The sequence below is a fragment of the Pelobates fuscus genome, chromosome 9 (genome assembly GCF_036172605.1).
Source record: "Pelobates fuscus isolate aPelFus1 chromosome 9, aPelFus1.pri, whole genome shotgun sequence".
In the NCBI taxonomy this organism is placed as follows: domain Eukaryota; kingdom Metazoa; phylum Chordata; class Amphibia; order Anura; family Pelobatidae; genus Pelobates; species Pelobates fuscus.
The window spans coordinates 39,329,718-39,353,177 of NC_086325.1; positions in this window are offsets into that span (position 1 = coordinate 39,329,718).

Genomic DNA, 23,460 nt, shown 5'->3' on the forward strand with positions numbered 1-23,460 from the left:
GGAGTCAAACCATAAGAAAACAGTCTGATAACTTACCTGGGGTTTGCTGAGTGCCTGCTGCTACCTTCAGTAGTGTCAGAAGCCACAGCCAGGAGTTTTTGTTTGCTCCAGTGAGCAGTGGCGTACCTACCACAGTCGCAGGGGTCGCAGCCAGGGGAGGACTGACCACTCAGGCAGATCGGTCTTGGACCGAGGGCACGAGACAGCCAGGGGCCCGACCGCAGAGCCATACTCCAGCTGGAGAGATCAGAGATCTCTCCAACTGGAACGGCAATAAAAAAAGAGATTTTCATCACCCCTCATCCTCAAATGAGACCTGGCAGATTCACCTGCTCTCTCACTGCCAGGTTTCCTTCCTGTCTCACGTGACGCTCTGTGTGATGGGGAGAGGCGGGGCTAGGAAGTGACATCACTTACTGTACTCTCCTCTCACACAGCCCGCTCACAGCCAGCTGGGTGAAGGATCAGCAGCCTGGGAGAAACCAAAGGGAGAGAGAGGTAGGAAATAAGGGGAAGATGAGGAGTCCCTCTGTCACAAGTCACCCCCTCCCTCACTCTGTCACTAGTCACTTCCTCCCTCACTGTCACTAGTCACCCCCTCCCTCTCTCTGTCACTGTGTCAACCCCCCCTCACTCTGTCACTATTCACCCCATCCCTCTGTCATTGTGTCACCCCCTCCCTCACTCTGTCACTATTCACCCCCTCCCTCACTGTCACTAGTCACCCCCTACCTCCCTCTGTCTCTGTGTCACCCCCTCCCTCACTCTGTCACTAGTCACCCCTCCTTCCTTCTGTCACTGTGTCACTCCTTCCCTCACTCTGATACTGTGTCACCCCTCCCTCCCTCTGTCACTAGTCACCCCCTCCCTCACTCTGTCACTAGTCACCCTCTCCGCAACTGTGTCACCCCTCCCTCTGTCACTGTGTCACCCCTCCCTCTGTCAGTGTGTCACCCCCTCCCTCACTCTGTCACTAGTCACCCCTTCCTTCCCCCAAAAGCTCTCAGTCCGCCCCTGGTCGCAGCTGCAACCGGGCCCCTCACTCCAGGGTACACAACCACAGCCATGACCCATGTGACCGTGGGCCGCCTAGATACCTTCTGGGATGGTGCACAGGTGTCTGACAGGAGGGGAGAGCTGTGCTGCTCCCCTCCTGCCTGTGTGTAGCCGATGTGTGGCTGAGCAGTCTGTCAGGAAGTGCTCACTAAGAGATCACTTCCTGCCAGACCAGGATGCAGCCCCTCATGTATCCCCTGTCATGAGGGGGCCCAAGAGGTGGCCTACTGGCCACCTATTGGACCCCCCCGGCGGGTGGCTGTATTCCCGGCAGAGACGGCGAGGGAGCTGTGTTCTCACTGCTCTGCTCCCTCGCATGCCGTTTGCTGATGCCGGGAGCAAGAATATGACACCATATTCCAGCTCCTGGTATCAGTAGACAGCCCACGCGGCACAAGGGAGCAGAGTAAGGAGAACACAGCTCCCTCGCCGTCTCTGCCGAGAACACAGCCACCCATCTCACTGAAGCCCCACTGGACACCAGGGACAGATCCACTTCAGCTCTCCAGGTAGGGAGGCTGGGAGGACATTTATTAAATTTAATTTAAAAAATATGAATAATTTGTGTGTGTCTGTGAGTGTATGTGTGTGTTTCTGAATGTGTGTGTGTCTTTGAGTGTATGTGTATGTCTGTGAGTGTATGTGTGTGTGTCTGAGTGTGTGTGTCTGTGTTTGTCTGTGAGTGTATGTGTGTTTGTATATGAATGTGTGTCTGTGAGTGTATGTGTGTATAGGTCCGTGAGTGTTTGTATATAAGTGAATGTGTATGACTGTTAGTGCATGTGTGTGTCTGTATGTCTGTGTGTCTGTATGTGTGGGTGTCTCTACATGTCTGTGTGTGTGTATCTATGTGTGTCTGTATGTATGACTGTATGTATACAGTGCAGAGATTTCTGGTAGCAGGAGAGATGGCAACAGGCGCTCGGTGGATGGTGGATTCCAGGGAATTTGCTTGGAGTATTCCTTGAAAAAAAAGAAATTCTACCCTAACTCTCTAACTCTAACTCTAATTTGGCTGAAGTTAAAAACCAAAACAAAACATTATATTTAGGTTTATATGTTTTTATATATATCAATGAAGAGCACACATTAACATTACATTTAACATAGATACTATGGGCAGTGTCAGACATATGTAAATGTCCATGGCTTGCCAGAGCTGGAAAGTCTGCTCATATTCTAATATTATTGTGTTCATTATGTTTTTTATATTATGAAGATACATTTCTGGCTATATTATAAAATCACTCAACTGCACCCATCCAAAGTATTCTGTTTATTTCTTAGTAGAGACTTTTTGTCTTGTATTCTTCTAAAGTTTCTTCTAGATACCTGTAATTAAAATGTACTAACATTTTTGGCAACATTGTCAAAACATACTTTCAAGTCTTGCTATTACATGTATTGTTATTTTTTTATTTTTTACACCTGTATAACTCCAACGTAATAAAACAGGAAAATAGAATCTTGCCTTTGATATTAATTTCATATATGGCAATGTCTTTTGATGACAATAAATATAAAATACATAAAAGGACCAAGGAAACTATAATGTAATTTATACAAGACTTTTACTGCAAAAATATCGAATCTGACTTCTCAGGAGCTTGTGATAGTAGCATTAAAGTTATTTGGAGTGCGTTTTAAAAAGACACAATCTATATTAATAACAACATATAATATGGCTTAGCAAAGTAATGCTATTTTGATTAATTTTATTCACATTGGAGGATTAGAAAGTAAAATGTCTTTAAAGGGTCACTCCAGACCTGTAAACAATGTCAGCTTGCTGAAAAGCTTTATTTGTGAAGAGTGTGTCCTTTTTTTCATTTTGCAAGGGGTGCAGTTTTCAATTGAAATCCACACTTATCAATTAACCTAGTTACACCCCCTTGGCTTTCAAACAGACAACAGCTCCTGTTTCTTCCTGGTTTCATTAGCTCAATGCAGCTGACCTCAAGAGGCAGCAATTACTCAGAGCATCTAACTTACAAAAACTTCTCATTGAGCCCCATTTGAAAGTCTCGGATTGGACAGTCATTGAAAGTATGGGCGGGTTTAAAGGTTGAGGGCAGCAGACAAGAGAACTGCAGGTTTTGCAAGCTAATCTTAGGTATATCCCCAATAAAAAATAAACATAATTCAATGCATGTAAGTTTTCATTTGGGGTATATCTACTAAACAGTGGTTTTATTTATTTTGTATTTGGGCAGTGGAGTGTCCCTTTAAGTAATATATATTTTTTTTAATAATTAATGTCTAGTATCACAATATTATACTAGTAATTAATTTTACCAATACGTGTTATTTCACCCAAACCTCCATCAACATGCAGAATAATGTGTCTTTGCTATAAAAGGTTGTGTTAAAATTTAATTTCAGAAAATGATGTTTATTAATTAATTTTGAAAGAAATATGGAAAATGTATATCAAAAAATCACTACATAATTAAACAGCACATACATGAACAAAATATCAATTTGTTTGTAGATAACATACAAAACTTTATGAAGTTCTAAATAAAAAGAGATTGGTTTTACCTGTATCTGATGTCAGTGCAAACCTAATTAACATAATTATAAATACAATTATGAAATAGAAATTTGTTTAAGCTGATACGATAATGCAGAGAAGAATGTAACTGTTATCATACATTCATTTAACATTAACAAGATATTCACAATATTCATTGAACATGCTGCATGCGTTAACAAGAAAAAAAAACTGTGTGTTATCTAATAAATACATTAACTTCTTCACTAAGATAAAAATAGAAATTCCATGCATATATTTTATGTAAGCAATTCTATTTATCGTTGACTCATCCTTTACATAAATAGAGGGGCAATATAAAGTGTTAGAGAGCATTTGTTTTTCAGTTCTTATAGCACTGTTATGGAAATTAAGAAATTATTTCTGTTTCTATGTTTCTAAGAAAACTGACACTTAATAAATACATCTAAAATAGCTCATTTAGGGTTGTTTTAAGAATCTCATAGTATATTTGAAAATAGAGTGTGCTAATGCCGCTAGAGTGTACAAATAATGATTAAATGTTTACATGTTTACATGTGGGCCTAATTCTTACAACCTCAAGTACAGTAATCTCATCCATCAGTCTGCAAATCATCCACTCTTATATACATTTTCTACTAGATATCGACCACTCCTATATACATCTTCTACCACATACCGGCCCACTCCTATATACATCTTCTACCACATACCGGCCCACTCCTATATACATCTTCTACCACATACCGGCCCACTCCTATATACATCTTCTACCACATACCGGCCCACTCCTATATACATCTTCTACCAGATATCGACCACTCCTATATACATCTTCTACCAGATATTGATCACTACTTTATACATCTTCTACCAGATATTGACCACTCCTAGATACATCTTCTAGCAGATATCGGCCCACTCCTATATACATCTTTCACGAGATATCCACCACTCCTACATACATCTTCTACCAGATATCGACCACTCCTGTATACATCTTCTACCATATATCCACCACTCCTGTATACATCTTCTACCAGATATTGGCCCACTCCTACTCCTATCGGCCCACTTCTATATACATCTTCTACCAGATATCGGCCCACTTCTTTATACATCTATATACATCTTCCACCAACCAGATATTGACCACTCCTATATACATCTTCTACCAGATATCAACTACTCCTATATACATTTTTTACCAGATATTGGTCCACTCCTATATACATCTTTTACCTGATATCGGCCACTCCTCGATACATCTTCTACCAGATATTGACCACTCCTACCAGATATCGACCACTTCTAACCTGATATCAGTCCACTTCTATATACATCATCAACCAGATATTTTCCCACTCCTATCTACATCTTCTACCAACCAGATATCGACCAGTCCTAAATTTTCTACCAGATATCGACCACTCCTATATACACCTTCTAGCAGATATTGTCCCGCTCCTAGATATATCTTTTACCAGATATCGACCACTCCTCTATACATTTTCTACCAGATATTGACCACTCCTGTATATGTGTTCTATCAGATATCAACCACTCCTAGATACATTATCTACCAGATATCGGCCCTCTCCTATGTACATCTTTTACCAGATATAGGTCCACTCATAGATACATCTTTTACCTGATATTGGCCACTCCTATATACATCTTCTGCCAGATATCGACCACTCCTACCAGGTATCGACCACTTCTACCGGATATTGGCCCACTTCTATATACATCTTCAACCAGATATTGGCCCACTCTTATATACATCTTCTTGCAGATATCGTCCCACTCCTATATACATCTTCTTGCAGATATCGTCCCACTCCTATATACAATATTTACCAAATATCAGCTACTTCTCTGTACATCATCTACAAGATATCAGCCCACTCCTATATACATCTTCTGAAAGATATTGACTCAAGAAATTCCTGACCATAAGATTCTGTCCTATATACATCTTCTACCAGATATCAGCCCAAGAATTTCCTCACCATAAGATCAGGGCTATAAGTATATCTGTCCAGGCTCACACACTTGGAGCTGGCTAAAAGCTCCAAAAGACTGTAAGTATATCTCTCTTATCTGCCACATCAACAATAGTGACATACTACAGTAAATTCCTTTTTTTTTGTCCTCTTATCTTTCATAACGATTTGTTTGGATCTTAACTGAGGACATCCATAAGGCTCTGCTTCCCTCTACTATTATTATTATGTACAATATCCACTCACAACCAGAAAGAAGTGATTCTGGTTTGGGTTGTTCCAGCTGCCATGCAGGGGGAAACCAGAGTTAAAGAAAAGAGGAGTAGGTCTTTCTAGGCTATATTTAGTTTTGAATTGCTTTCCATGTAGCTACAAAATGTGCCTGCTAATTCATCTTTCTTTTGAAATACTAGGTTTACAGCTCCATTTACATCTGTTTTACCCTTTAACACTACTCATGTAAGAAATGTGCCATGCATCACATGTAGAATAGAAGAACATATTTTAATATATTATAGTACCACACATATGTATTTGTTATTCTTGCTTCAGTCAATCTGTTAGTTTGTTAAAAAGCAGATAGATGTAGGATTATTTGAGCATTTGTAACTAAAAAATATTATTATTTTTTTTACAACTGTAGTGATATGAGGTTGGAACAGGGAAACAGTTTTTAAGAAAATCCACTTATTTCCCCAGAAAATAAATGCAAGAATCATTGTTCAAGATCATTTGAGAAGGCATTTTTTTTTCTTTACACTCGCCAAGGTTAGAAGGAACTCATTGATCACGTATTGTTCGTTTCTGAAACCGTCGCAATTGTGAACAGAATTGTTTCTGATTAATATGTTGGAATTATTGTTGGAAAAATAAAGGTAAAAAAAAAAAAACTAATTGTAAATGGAAACGCATTTGTCTGTCACTGGGCGAATTGATTATGTGGATGCTACATATGCATTGGAGCCGGATGATAGCAATCTCTTCATACAGTATAAGAGTTACAGTTAATCTCACTGACGATTTGACTCATGCAATTAAAATGGCTGATTAAATTGATCCATTCTTGGCATTGTCTTATAAAAGTCAGGATGTCGTTTGAATTATCTTTTTGCAAACTGTACTGGAGGTTTATGACTGTCTCTTGCAAAAAGCTATTCTTGACTTTTTTATTTAAAAATATTCTTTAATAATTTATTGTGGGATGTGGATAAAACCTCTCATAACTGTATCAGTAGAGAAATTTAGAAGGCGCCACCTGTTATTTTAGGTTAGATGATATAAATCTCCCGTCTGAGGCTAGTTTAGAAATATTATAAGATTTTAATATTCTGCTTTTCAAGTGAGAAATATTACTTAGTTAAGGTAGGTTGTTTTATAAAAAAGAAAAGAAGAACAGAAGTCAGTTTAAGTTGAAAAGAAGAACATGAAAGGTAAAACATCAGAAGGCAATTTACTCCCCCCTTCCACACTGACAAGAACAAAGATATCCCATACATCCAGTCTATATCATCAGTTACTGTCCTTCAATGTGGAAAAAAAACAGTGCCATATCAACTCATAGCAACTGCATCTTTGGAGATAACAAGCACATGTACTCAGTCAGCTAGGCCAAAACCAATACCGTAAACAAGGAAACAAAGGGGTACAGCAGCAGCACCAGGAGTAGGAGTTATTTAATTTGTATTTGTTTTAGGAGCAACTTTGAAGGAGAGGTAAATGAAGACACCCATGTTTGGGAGATTGAATTGAGGAACAGAGATGCCTAGTGGCACTAGGTATAAAATCCCCCTGCTTTGCCTATGGTTGCCCATGGTGGTAGTTAATTATGCAAAATCACAGATAGCCCTAGCGGACCTACTACTTGGCCTAGTACCTTCATTTTCTTTTACTTCCTTTAGTAATACAGACTTGTGGTGTCTTTGCATATAGATTCATACTAGCACAAGTGAAATGACCCTTTAAACTCCCCTCACTCACTATGATCCTCACCACCAACAGCAAGACCAAACATCAAGGACACTACCTGGGTACTCTGCTTTACCTCTGCAATATAAAGTGTCATCAAGCACCGACAGTCTCTAGAGGTATCCTTAGAGGTATTCTTTAGTTGCTTCTGTGCAAGTCTTCAAAAAATTGGGGATAGCACAGGCAATGGCAACATGGTGCGTTCACCGATCCCTTGATCTTAGCACAATAAAACACAACACAGAGTTGCAATGCTTAGACTAGCTGTGGTAGAAAGAGCTGCAGTGACAGCAGAAGTTATTGCAGTATTTTAAACTGCTAAGAAAAATCCAATTGACTTCTGGTTGGGGGTGGAGTCAGTGTAGGAAAAGGTGTTCGCTGTCCTCATGGCCGTGGAAGAGATTTTCAGACTCTCAGAAGTTATCGCTGATGGGGATTTGCGGAATAGCATCCCATCCCATACCCTTCCTCAATTTCTTCCTGGGATTAGAAGAAAAAATTGATGATTTTGAATTTCTTTAACTAACACAACTTAGCAAAAATAGTTGTGTGTGTTGCAAAATGGGTTTGTGTTTGGTGGACTTACTGCTGTTACATTTTTGTGTTTGACACCAAGAAACACTGCACAGTGCTCTAACATTTGTACTGCATGCACGTGACTGAGCACAATCAGAAAAAAATAAAAATAAAATAGGATTTTCTTTCTCCACTTTATTGATAAAAAGTGGTATCATACCAGGATGAATGCCAACATGTAAGTCAAGTGCCACTCTCCTATCTCCTACTCAACGCTTTTTTTTTTTCTGTGCTCCTGGCAGTACTAGTTGCTAGATACAGTATAAAGCTAAAGACAGTATCACACTTTTATCAATAACCCACTAAATAACTCCTTCTCCAACAAAGGTACAGCAAGGGTAAGCACACAGCATATTTGCTGTCTCCCTCAATAGCTGAATGCAAATTCCCCAAATCATCAATCATCTACAATCATCTTTTATTTCTACCATATAGTTGAGGAGCTCTCTTATCCATCTTAAGAAATTAAGCTGCTTAATTGAGCCTAGCCTGTCCCAAAAAGCCATCTCTTCTCCATTTCACCCTCCTTTTTTCAGGTATCAGGAATGGTACTCTGAATCATGAATGAAAACTAGCATGTTCAGGCTTGCACAAGTCCTCCCAAGATTCAGCCACATGTCTGTTAAGAAATTGGAAATTCTTTTGATTAACTGATCGGCCTGAATTCGGACAAATTGCAGTTTGGTTTAAAACAAAAGTCCTAGTCTAATAATTAGTATGTAGCAGGAATTAAATAACCTCTCTCAGAGACTCTCTTGACTCTGTACTTAAAAAAGAAAGAACATATTCATCTCTAAATATCAGATCAAACATTTCACCTATGGACAGATACCTGGGGCAAAACATATTATAAATTCTCTTCTAGACCAGAAAATTTATGTTTATTCTGATAAAATGCATACTACATAAATGTTTCAAATTAATTGAATCATTACATGAAATAATCACCATTCACTTTATTTAAAAAATCTGAAACTCATCGTTATTAAATTATTGTCGTTATGTTTCAAGTTGTGTGTAATCTTGCATACATCATCTGTGTATTAATTCTATTTGCATCCCACTATGTATTGACTCCACTGAAGTAACCTATCGCTCTTGTGGAAGGTTTAATGTAACATTATTCCTTATGATTAAAAATTCCTAGAAGAATACTTGTCTAAAGTAATGCATTTTAATAATTCAAAAGGTCCTTTATTTAGGATTCTGTTTGTGGTTTTTTTGAAACAAGGACTATCTCCATCTGTGATGAGAGTCCCTAATATTCCACTAATAAAACAGGCCCTGCACATGATCAGTACTGGTGGCTGTATGTCATCATTGGCATCTATACTTGAAGCCCCTAAATATCTTAGGTTGAACATATACAGTTATAATGCTTTAAGCCAGGTTATGATAAAAGCCATCATTATAAATGTCCTTTAATAACCAATCTTCAGAAAGCAAAACACGTTCTTCTTTGTTTTCAATGTGTCCTAGACCTATTTCACATTTGCAGCTGCAGTGATGATGCATGTACTGAGGAAATGTCAGCACACCTATACTGGGTATGACCTTGCATGACATATCTATAAAAGCCTTCAAGTTTACTGCAGAAGTTCCTCAGACATCAGTATTGTGCTTCTCTCCACTGCCAAATAATGATATTTTATTTGCTCAGAAACCACTGCCACTTGGATCATATTTACTTTGTTTATTGGATAGTCCTCGTTGTACCATCACCTGATTTTTAACTCTGTATCTCCTGTTCTGTTTGTAGTAAAAACCTTTCCTCCATCTAGGCTTCCTGGTCACCGGTGGAGAGCTACAGGTGCAATCCATTACATATCTGGTTCCAATATACTCACCCTAACCGTAATTTTTTAAATTTTTTGGAATGTTCTGTCCATATTTCCATTTCATATTCAGAAGTCAAGACAACAGGCTTTATTTAGTATACTGGAATGTGTCAGACGTTGACAAAGAAGTAGCACACAAACTCAGCTATTGACTGTTTTAATCTAAAATTCACAATTTCAATGACATTAAACACCAAATATGCATCTTACCTCCTGTGGAAACCATTCAATACCAACCCATTAACATATCTCTTACCGAGATTGTCCAGTACCTTGGCTAAGCATGAAAACACATTTATTAAAGAAAAAAAAAGTCTTCTCAGCTAGACGAGTCAAACCTTTGGGTGACAGCATATTCATTATATTTTGCCTTTATATATTATTGGACCATGACATGGCCTAATACATTTATATGCTAAGTTTTGGTTCCATCAAATGGTGTCATTCGTTAATCCAGAGACTGCGAAAATTTGACAAGTAAATGAAAAATATTAAGCTAAACCAGCTGAATTGTTTGACAGTTTGATATGGGACCAAAAAGTCTTGTAATTTACATTTAAAAAAAAAAAATGAACTTGTAATTTACATTTAAATAAATATTTTCAAAAAAAGAGAATCCATAGAAAAATAAAGAGAGCAATGTAATAATAATATACCATGAGAATCGTTACTTGCATGTTGCATTCTATCATGTGTTTAAGGCGTTAAAGGGCAATGATGACGCCATCATAACAATCTGGCCTTTTATGGCCCTGTCCCCAAACGGAGCGTCCAATTCATTTAATGACAGGAGTCCATTATAGAGCTGACAATGTTAATTAAGGAGGACATTCTTTGTTGGCAATATCTCTTTAGGGACCAGATTGTGACAAAAGCTAAGTATATTGTGTTTTTTAATAAGTTAAACTGAATTGGATATGGTTCAATTTATTGATTTTGTTCAGGAAATAGCATTTTAACCATTTTGTGTCAATAGCATCATAAATACTTTATTTGCTTTAATGACCAATGACATACCTTGTATGTCATAATTTAAAATAATTTGTGAATACCCTAGTCCTTAAGGGGATAGACAGGCAGTCTGTGAATCATTAACTATTTAAATGCCAGCAGAATTCGTGAAGCATGACTAGTAAATGTCAGTTTGCAACCAGACACTTTGAATTGTCAAATTATTAATAATCTGCATTAAAAATATAACTCAAATTGCATCAAACAAATTTTTATTTTATTGAAATGAAGTGCTGTTGATACTTAGTTATTAAAGCCAAAATTCTTCCACAATTGATTCAAGCAAGTGTATTGAGGCCAAAGGCTTTGATTCACTTCATTAAAACACATGGAACATGTGTATTTCATAAGTTTGCATATCAGGTCAGGTAACAAACAAGACAGTAACACTGTATCATTCATTAAAGAGATTCTATAGTGTTAGGGATACAAGTTTGTACTCCTAACATTATAGTGCCCTCTGGCTTCCCCCCTTCCTCTTGTCACCCTCTCCCCCCGGCTCTTAAAGGGTTAAAAAAACTCTTTAGTCACTTGCCCGATTCCAGTGCTGGGTCAGTGTTCCACCTACTCCAATCTCATTCAACAGGGAGGGCTAATGCACATACGCAGCGAGTGCCCCGAGCACATTAGGCCCTCTTCATATCAAAGCATTGCTTTCATGCATATCTATGGGCATTTTACTGATGCCAGATGTCCTCGTGCATCCTCATGCATGGATGGGTGATTATAGTCTATCTTTAATAGTTCATATCCTTACAAGAATTTTGTCAATTTTACACATAAGGTGGTTTGTAAGCTGGGATATTTTTCCAATTCTTCACAATTCCTGATTGAGCAAATAACTTCAAAAGTGTCATTTTTTTTTTGAGAAGATTAAACCAGAGGCCAATTCGGCTCGACCAAATACTAATTTGAACTATATTAGGAGAACGAGCCAAAATAGAGTGAAAATGGGCTGCAAATATATACATTGTTTTTGCTCAGAAATGCTTTACACTTGGAAAAGTAAATACGTCGTTACAAAACTCTGTTCTAACAATAATTCACTGTCTTGAACACTCTTTTTAAATGTCACATATTTCTACTTTTTGAACTTTTGCTTGACTTAATTACTATCTTGTTAAGTGGGTACTTCTTCTTGGGTACTTTAGCCTGTAACTGGTCAGATATGTGACACGTGCATTTCTTAATCCATTGCCCTGAATGAGGTGATTTCACATATTTGCCTTTGATTACTTTAAAAATACAAAGACACATCGCCAGAAACGTGGTCTTCAATAAATTCACAAACACCGAAACATGTAATTTAGAATTTTTATATGCCATAACATAGGTAACATAAAAAACATGCACTTGCCCAAATCATACAGTTACTGCCCAATATCGGGAACAGTCCAAGATGTTTTAAATTTTTAATGGCAATATGCTGTTAAATATTTGTAAAACTGTAGGTAATTCTAACTCTGGATTCAGGTGAGGACAAAACCATCAATAAACCTTTTTTTTTTTTTTCATTTACCATTAAGGTCACATGTAAAACACATGTAAAGTGCCTGTGCAATACTTTCATCATTGATTTGCATATGGACTGGATACATTGATATTTATTCTTTTTATGTATAACATATGTAGAGTTTTCTTTTTCATTGTAAAAGTTATTTGTGTTATTATAAAAATATCTCTATCATAAAATATATTTGAAAATAAATATTGCCAGGTTCCTGGGGGAAGTGACCTCGGGTATTATTGCTGCTCGCTAGAATCATGTATTCAAAAGGCTGCTGAACATAATGCAGGTAAGAAGAAAAAAAGTCTGGGCTCCGTATTAGCAGGAATTTGTGACCCATAAGAGCTGTAATGACAGGGATTGTCTTTCCCTACAAACCACATAGGAAAAGTCTTCTTAATATAAAGACCCAATCAAGTCTCTCCAAAACAATAAACCCCTTAAGAAAATGCGAGAGGCCCTGCATATCCCCTCTTTCTTCACCCTATAGTCTGTGCAGTGGATCGTACTATATAATCAGGACTAGGAGCAGTTTACCAAGGTCTTTCTTTGCTTTGAATGTTCAGCAGTGGCAGTATTAGAAGTAGTGGAGACTGATCACAGTTTCACTTGAAAGCCACATGCCCGGTCTAAAGTGATAGGGCTTTCTCAAGCCGTGAAACCGTGACAAAATTTAAAGAATGCCAAATTATGTAGTCTTTTTATTCTATGGTTTCCTTTGGAGTGCTGACCTAACTTTACTAACGGGCATCGCAGCAAAGTTACACAACTTAGTAAATTGCAATTTTGGCATAACCTTGCTGCAATGTTAAAAAATGCCCGTCAGGCTATAGTAAATTGAGCTGTTAGTGTTCTGCAGAAATCATTGGTATTTTTTTCAAAGTCGATGAATAATAAAATATAGGTCAGATATAATATGGAGGTTTGGTGTTCTGTTTGTTATTTCCAAATATATATTTTTCCATTTATGAAAGGTAATGTACAACAGTACAGAGCCCTCGTTGCCTAGTCTATATTACCCCCAGAAGGAATGCATATCTATTTATAAAACATGCCAGTTCTTGAGAAACACATTGCACATTTGGACAATGAGAGTCAATGTCAAAACATTGGCCACCACATAATTGCAAGCAAAACGAGACCTTGACTGCCCCAAGGATACAATGCACTTTTGTGACCCTCCTGTTACCCAGGTATATCCATTTTCTGTTTTGCTTCAGGGGAGAGCACTGGGGTTTTATGTATCCTTGCTGAAGTAAAGCTGAATTGGTTCTTGAAGGTAGAACATAGACACAAACAATTGTACATCTGGTTCTCAAATGAATAATGCTATTTTTTTTTTTCACATACACCTTACAATATCATCTTCCACAAGCAAGAATTGTAACATTCCTAAAATAACATAACTTTCACAGGTATATACAATTCAAAGGTGAGAAAAGTCAAACAATTCTAAGCTGTAAAAAAGAATTATTTTAAACATTATAGCGATCACGTTGCGATACTGGTTTACATACATACCTGTTTGCTACAAAACATCTTTCTTTAGTAGTGTCTATGGTATGTATTCTGAATGTTTCTTTTATTTTCTCCTATTTTCTCACAGATTGTAAGCTTGTCTCATATATTGTAAACTTGTTTGAGCAGGACCTAATTTACCTTTGGTCTTTGTTAATAGTTTGCATGTCAGTTACTTGTAAATTACTCCCATTCTATAATTGCAAAGTGCCGCAGAATATCTTAAGGCACTGTTTGAAAGATACAAAATCCAAAATTGCAGGGGTGTACATACTCTTTGTAATTGTTTTAAGAGCAAGACCCCCCATACAAATTACAAGGAGTCTCTGCAATTTAATATTAGCCCATGCGGTTTAGTATAAATAACAATTCTATGCAGATATCAAAAAGTTGAGGAAATTACCCGGTTTACCAGACAACAAACTCTTTCTAAACACCGACAAAACAGTTACAATGATCTTTGGAACTGTACCTAAATTACGTAAACTACAAAATCAACTGGCCAAAATTAGTATTCAAAATAGTTTTTTTACATTTTTACAAACAAACAAATATTAACGCTAACTTTGGCCAGTGTTTGTGACTAAGTGGCTACTAAAAAAGACTGGACATACCCCTTTTACATACATTGGGTTGTCTACTATTGCAAATGGTACGCCATCATGGGGGGTAATTCTCATTCCTGGGCTACCATACTCTAATAAAGGCAACATAACCAACCTGGCGAATTTCAATTTGAAAAAAATGAAACATGTAACATGCTATATTTGACCCTGTAACTTTCCAAAACATTATAAAATCTGTACATAGGGTGATTTACACGTGAGGCATTGCTGAATACAAATATGTGTATTTTGTTGCAGTAAAAGCAAACAGTATTATGATATTCACAGTTAAAATGTCATGCAGAACTAAAAAATAACACTTCTTAATTTCTCACATTTTGTTTTACATTTTATTCATATTAAATTTTGTTTCATAGCTAAATATTTTATGTTAAATGAAAGGCCTATTTCTCCTGAATAAAATGATATATAATGAGTGTGGGTGCACTTAATATAAAAGAGGTGAATTACAGTTGATCAGACATATAGTCAAATTGTAAGATTTGTTCATGTTTTATTTTGATCAAAATGTGTACATTTGGCTCAGTTCTTAAGGGGTTAATAAAGGATCCATGAACCCCCACAAGCTCACCCCAGGGGATATCACCATTCTGGAGCAGCACCAGACATCAATATCATCAAAATCTGTATTCCTTCTCAGTTTTACATTTATTTTTTTTTTTTTAGCAAAGAATAGTTATGATTCTAATTATGATGGTTTGGATTGATCTTTGAATTTGCTTCCAATACATGAATTTCAAATGTAGGTTTTAATTTTTGCAGTTTGGTGGTTTATTTGTACTTCAGTAGTAATTCCCTTTAGTGATTCTTGTTATTATTTTTATACTATTTTATTTTAACATATTGGAGAAGGTTTTAGCAATGATAGCTGTCTGTCATTTTAAAGATTTTTCCAGTTCTTTTTCCAGTAAAGAAACATTTAAATTTCTGTATATTACAAAATGTCAACTTGTGTATAAGAACTTTAATTTAAGCTTTAAATGTACTCTGGTCTGCTCTAGTTATACACTTCAACTTCAAAGTCGGAATACACCCCTTTGCTTGAATAGGCATCTAAAGGTGTCTGATGAAAACGACTATGTTGAGTACATGACCCTAAGGGTCTGCGGAAATGAACAAAGTGCATGTCAAGAAAATAAATTAGAACAAATTAGTCATGTTAACAAGGAAAACAATAACGTATCCACAAAAGATCGAGGAGAGGGAACAGGGTACGGGCATATCCATCACTGTTCAGACAAAAGGGAAGCTGCACCTACATTTGTCAATGACTAATTGTATGTTTATAAAGTGTAGTTCTTGCAGCTTTTTGACATGTTAAGTCACTTGTCATCTCTGGTTCTCTGGTTTATGTTCATAGGGAAAGTAAAATGAAAACAGAACCTAGTTTAAACATGTGAACTTTAATTTAACAATATTTGTATTAATGTTCTGATTTGAACAACTTTATAATGATAAAAATGGCCAAAAATAAACAGATATATTCATGAAATTACAGAGTCCAGAGATTGCTTCTAAACTAGCAGGCAGCTTCACATCTATATTATGTGGTTTGGTGTCTAGGATGAGGTAGGGGGACTCCTTAACCTCATACTAACTGGAGAAGGGGTACAGGAACCCCCCGATCACACAGCTCAACTTCTGCTTCTATTCTATAGATTGTGGGATGATGGTTAACAATATGTGTGGTGGTCACCTGGATGCACTATAAATTATGACAGCACTTTGAACTCTGTTTTTTAAGAAAATTCATAGAGGGATCTACATATATCCCCAGTCTCTATGTAATGTGCTTTTAGATGGGAGCCTGTTGTACACTAGGCCTCAAAGCAACAATGACTTGAATAGTATTCATCAGACAATCAAAAAGTGAGAAATCTATGAGGAGATGCTGTTGTTTGCCTACTTCTCAAACCTACTTTGAGTCTCTGTTTTGAAAATCCTTTTCCATCCCAGGTTAATTATACGTATGTAATACAGTTTTAATGACTCATTTCCATCTCAAACACATTACTATTATCCCATCACCATTTAGTCTTGAATCGCTATTTACATGTATCTTAAATAACTCTCTCATTTATTACATCTGAGGGAATTGTAATTTTTCTATTTCATTTCTAAATGATCATGTATCTGTTTACACTAGAAAGAGAATGATCATTCATTGTGTATTTTATGAAAAATAAAATGTATGAAAAAATGTAATTCCAACAGAAACAAACAAAAGTAAAACATAAAATATCCTTTAATGCTCTGTGTTAACATTCTAAAATATGAAATATTATCATGTTGCGATATTTAGCCTTGCAAAATTATAAGCTGATATATATATGTAGCTGAGACTGACAAGGAGCAGGACAGTCAGTTGAGACAGTTTTTACCTTTCCAGTGAGGACCTCACCAAGTATCCCAAGTGGGGATTTACTACCAATGCTAATTACACTGAGCGGGCACTCTGCTCAGGTAAATGTGAGTACAACCTATTTATTTTCACTCCTGGTTGAATATATTTTATACAGAGAGCACTATCTTGGCACTTTTTTATTTTCACATATACCCTGCTGATAAGACACGTGCTGGTCAATATCTTCCACCAATATCCCGGAAGTGGGGGATTAAATCCACTGCAAGTGCTTTATACTGGAGCTGTTTTTTCTATCCCATGTGAGTAGGCCATTTGGATTTGTTTTTATTCAAGCTTTTATCTTACTTTATACATATTGCACTATTGGAGTTTTTTCTTCTATTTTATGTTCCTGGATTCTGAACACTTGGAAGGTATACTAATCTGAAGATACAGTCAAACCTTTACAGACTTATTCATACTATTATATTTTTTATTTTTTTATAATTCTTTTTTTTTTGGTGTGTCATTGCATCACAAATTACAATCATGAAAGACATTAAACATTATATGCAGTTGTTGGACAGCAATACAGGTACAGGTTAGTAAGCAACATATGATCCTCAATGGTGAAGAACCAGGTGCCTGTAGGCATCTTTGCTGGCCTCCATGAATGTCATGCTTTCAGACGACACCAATATTCCATTAAACAAGAACCTAATACAATATTTTTACATTGACCAGTGAAAAGTGTACTTTCAATCATATTTACCGTTTAACCACTTATGGAGCGATATAGTTGCATTTACATATTTGGTTTAATGACACTTTCACCAGCAGTAGAGAAGGGTAGAAGAAAGGAAACAAAAAGGAAAGAAGAGGAGGGGGGGATAGTGTCCCTCTCATGGTCAGAGGTCGGAGTGAGGGGGTTGTTCAAGATTGATTTGGTTGGGCTTAGATAGGCAGATACTGGCCTCTTCAGGATCGATTGGCATACTATTATGTTTTATCCTGTACTTTTTGTTTGTTGTTTTTATATACCTGATTTTGTACTATCATATGGACAGTGTATAATTTGTTTTATTTCATTTATTTTACTTAAAGCTGTTATGATTCCCAACCCCATGGCGCACCCTATTGTTCTGTATTTCTACTGTTGCCTTATAGTTATTATTATTATTGGTATTTATATAGCGCCAACTAATTCCGCAGCACTTTACAATATTATGAAAGGGGGGGGAATTTACAATACATGAGACAATTACACAGTTAGTTCATCCTGCTCTCTTCCAAACAGATGCTCAAACATGTCCATGTCACATTTGGTATCACGGGATAATGATGTCACCCACACTTAACATTTGGTTATTCCTACACCTCATAATCTTGTCCTGTAGCTTGATCATGTGTTGTGCTGAAGCTGAAGCACTGAGAGTAAATACAGTAGACATCTCCACCTTGTTAATGAACTCTTTAACTAAAGTCCATTCATTCTTCACCTCCTCTACCACAGTGATCATAAAATCCAAAGCACATTTATTTAGAATGCTGAGCCATTTCCTGCAAAACACAGTGTTATGCGACCTATACAGGGAGTGCAGAATTATTAGGCAAGTTGTATTTTTGAGGATTAATTTTATTATTGAACAACAACCATGTTCTCAATGAACCCAAAACACTCATTAATATCAAAGCTGAATATTTTTGGAAGTAGTTTTTAGTTTGTTTTTAGTTTGAGCTATTTTAGGGGGATATCTGTGTGTGCAGGTGACTATTACTGTGCATAATTATTAGGCAACTTAGCAAAAAACAAATATATACCCATTTCAATTATTTATTTTTACCAGTGAAACCAATATAACATCTCAACATTCACAAATATACATTTCTGACATTCAAAAACATAACAAAAACAAATCAGTGACCAATATAGCCACCTTTCTTTGCAAGGACACTCAAAAGCCTGCCATCCATGGATTCTGTCAGTGTTTTGATCTGTTCACCATCAACATTGCGTGCAGAAGCAACCACAGCCTCCCAGACACTGTTCAGAGAGGTGTACTGTTTTCCCTCCTTGTAAATCTCACATTTGATGATGGACCACAGGTTCTCAATGGGGTTCAGATCAGGTGAACAAGGAGGCCATGTCATTAGATTTTCTTCTTTTATACCCTTTCTTGCCAGCCACGCTGTGGAGTACTTGGACGCGTGTGATGGAGCATTGTCCTGCATGAAAATCATGTTTTTCTTGAAGGATGCAGACTTCTTCCTGTACCACTGCTTGAAGAAGGTGTCTTCCAGAAACTGGCAGTAGGACTGGGAGTTGAGCTTGACTCCATCCTCAACCCGAAAAGGCCCCACAAGCTCATCTTTGATGATACCAGCCCAAACCAGTACTCCACCTCCACCTTGCTGGAGTCTGAGTCGGACTGGAGCTCTCTGCCCTTTACCAATCCAGCCACGGGCCCATCCATCTGGCCCATCAAGACTCACTCTCATTTCATCAGTCCATAAAACCTTAGAAAAATCAGTCTTGAGATATTTCTTGGCCCAGTCTTGACGTTTCAGCTTGTGTGTCTTGTTCAGTGGTGGTCGTCTTTCAGCCTTTCTTACCTTGTCCATGTCTCTGAGTATTGCACACCTTGTGCTTTTGGGCACTCCAGTGATGTTGCAGCTCTGAAATATGGCCAAACTGGTGGCAAGTGGCATCTTGGCAGCTGCACGCTTGACTTTTCTCAGTTCATGGGCAGTTATTTTGCGCCTTGGTTTTTCCACACGCTTCTTGCGATCCTGTTGACTATTTTGAATGAAACGCTTGATTGTTCGATGATCACGCTTCAGAAGCTTTGCAATTTTAAGAGTGCTGCATCCCTCTGCAAGATATCTCACTATTTTTGACTTTTCTGAGCCTGTCAAGTCCTTCTTTTGATCCATTTTGCCAAAGGAAAGGAAGTTGCCTAATAATTATGCACACCTGATATAGGGTGTTGATGTCATTAGACCACACCGCTTCTCATTACAGAGATGCACATCACCTAATATGCTTAATTGGTAGTAGGCTTTCGAGCCTATACAGCTTGGAGTAAGACAACATGCATAAAGAGGATGATGTGGTCAAAATACTCATTTGCCTAATAATTCTGCACTCCCTGTAGTAGGAGCGTTGTGAGCCCTCAAGCCCTTGGGGATCATTTTGACAGGTGATAATCAGAAATAAAATGCCATCGATGTCTAACTCAACCTCTCTCCTTTAAAGTTTATAAATCATTGTACAAGTCCCAAATGGAATCAGAATGTTACAGATTATCAGTAGTTTTAGTCCAAAGGATTTTTTTCTGCTCTCAGCTGTATTCAAAAGAGTCCCAGCTCTTGACAAAAAAAATCCTCCATGATAAAGGCTTGATAGGACTGATGGGAGCGAGTTCCCCAAAAAAACATTAGTAAGAAAAATACAAAGCTGTGTAGGTGCTCAGACTTTGCCACTCAACCCAAATCAATAATAAAAATAAAATCTGTAACCACCTGGGTGCTTCCCAGTGCCAAAATACACAAACGTAAAGACAGGAGCATTGAATTTTTTCAACTTTTTGATACTCCTGGGTTTTTATCAAGATAATTACAGTGCATAAACAAACCATATGTATAAACATATATGAATTACTAACTTACCAAAGCTGTGTTAGAGTGACCCACCTTCCACCCTGATCCCGTGACTTACTGACATAACATGCGTAATTACATCTTTCCCATATCTAAAATCCTATTTTCCTGCTTATTATATAGTTAATAGTTGCATAGTGTGGTCTTCTCTCCTCTGTGTTTGTTATTTTATGGAACCCTACACTATTTATCACCAGGGCAACAGGGTATGGTGGATACGGCTTGTTCACGCACTCACACAACGTTTTTCATGTCACCACACATGGTCACAGCATGTTACGTTAGCAAGTCACGGGATCAGGGGAAAGTTTGTTTATGCACTGTAATTATCTTGATAAAGAGGCTTTACCCAGGGGCTTTGGAACTTTAAAGTAATTTGAATATACCATTGAAAAATTCCCTGTCTTAATTACTGTACATGTATATATATATATATATATATATATATATATATATATATATATATATATATATGTGTGTGTGTGTGTGTTATTCCACACACAAACTCTAACTCTGTATGTCCATCATTAGTCTTTTATCATAAATTAATTATAAAAGCAAAAATGGGCTCCATAGAAGAGTACTAAATGGCTTAATGCTTAATGCATTTCATTCAGTGAATCTAATTCACAGAGTGTCTTATGCTTTCTACTCTAAACAGTGCAGGTAATCATGAGTAATTATAATGTGGTTGTTTTTTTAAACAATAAAACTATATCTGTAGTATCCCTTCAATTTCTAAATCCCTAATAGGATAATTTCATAATCGGATTATATATATTTATATATATATATATATCTCCAAAAGCTAGACACTCACCATTCTATAAAAAAAAAAGTAAATTTCTTACCCTGGTGCTAACCGTGTTTAGTAAATAATTCCAGCAAGGAAGTAGGTGCACTCACGTTTTTTTTTTTGTGAAAAACAATTAGTACCTTTATTGCATGTGAGCAAAAATTAACACCCTAACCTGGGTCTTTCTCAAGATCAACAAGTGAAGCAAACAAATACACAATATATACACAGTAAAAAATAAAGTGACTTACCAATCCAAGTGTTCGTGCGGGACACGTGACCCCCTGTGATGTGAAGGCGTGATGACGCCGAAATACGTGCAGTCAGTTGCTAGGCAACATCAAAACAACTGGCAGTTGTAATTAAATGTGAAGTGTGGTGAAGAATCATGAGTAAGATCCATGCTCGTGTATAGAGTAATGCTGCAAACAGCATCTTACATGCAAGTGATAATTAGGATTAAAAGAAAGAATATAGAGGAGAACCAGTATTCAACATAATAAATAAGGCATTGTGGATAGACCCCTGTAGCCATACACTCCCCCAGAAAAAGAAGGAGATTGCAACCTTAAATCAAAAGTAGTACAGGTATCGTGGCTACCGATGTGCCATAGTATATACTAATGTACATCCGAAGTGATCTGCAGCCCCATCATGCTGAAGCAATGATACATAATATTACAGGCGTTTTTACAGAACTAAAAACACAAAATAAAATGCACAAAATAGAATGCATAATAATGTATATAGGGGCGGCTACAGAGATGATCCGACTAATTTGTCAATCTTTATATTAAAATATATAGAAATGTATGCTGTATGAGTCAAATGAAAAAAAATTGTAGATGCTAAACTAGTCTATTGGTCTATTTGTATATTGTGTCAAAACTATTGCCACTATGTGGTGGTCCCTTTGGTATTATTATGATGCATGTGTGTACAGAACACGCTGACTATCTATGCCAAATAGGAACAGTCCCAGAGTCCCTTCAATTTCAAAATCACTAATAGGATAATCTCCTAATCGGAATATATATATATATATATATATATATATATATATATATATACATACAGGGAGCTCTGACTATTCTGGGATATGATACAGACACAGACCTGTATTATACAGAGAGCATCACTATACAGGGAGCACTGACTCTCCCTGGATATTATACACCCATAGACATGTATTATACAGAGAGCAGAACTACACAGGGAGCACTGACTGTCCCAGGATATTATACACACAGACCTGTACTATACAGAGAGCAGCACTATAAAGGGAGCACTCATTGTCCTGTGATATTATACACACAATGACCTGTATTATACAGAGAGCAGCACTATACAGGGAGCACTGACTGTACCAGGATATTATACACAATGACCTGTATTATACAGAGAGCAGCACTATACAGGGAGCACTGACTGTACCAGGATATTATGCACACAGACCTGTATTATCGATAAATTATCGATAAACTTAAGCTTATACTTATTGGTACCTCCAACAAATGCAATACATACATACAATACATACACACAGACTGCTGTATACAGGAACAGACTGCTGAACACATTCAGACAGACTGCTGAATACACGCATACACCGACAGCTAAAAACACGGACACATCGACTACTAAATACACGCACACACCGACTGCTGAATACACAAACACACAGAGTGCTGAATACACACACAGACTGCTGAGTACACACACAGTCTGCTGAGTACACACACAGACTGCTGAGTACACACAGACTGCTGAGTACACACAGACTGCTGAGCACACACAGACAGACTGCTGAGCACACACAGACAGACTGCTGAATGCACACAGGAAGCTGAATACACACACACATATAGAGTGCAAACACACAGTACACTCAATACACACACAAACACACACAGATACTGCTGAATACACACATACACAGACTGCTAAATACATACAGATACTGCTGAATGCACACAGGCTGCTGAATACACACACCGACTGCTGAATACATGCAGACTGCTAAATACATACTCACAGACTGC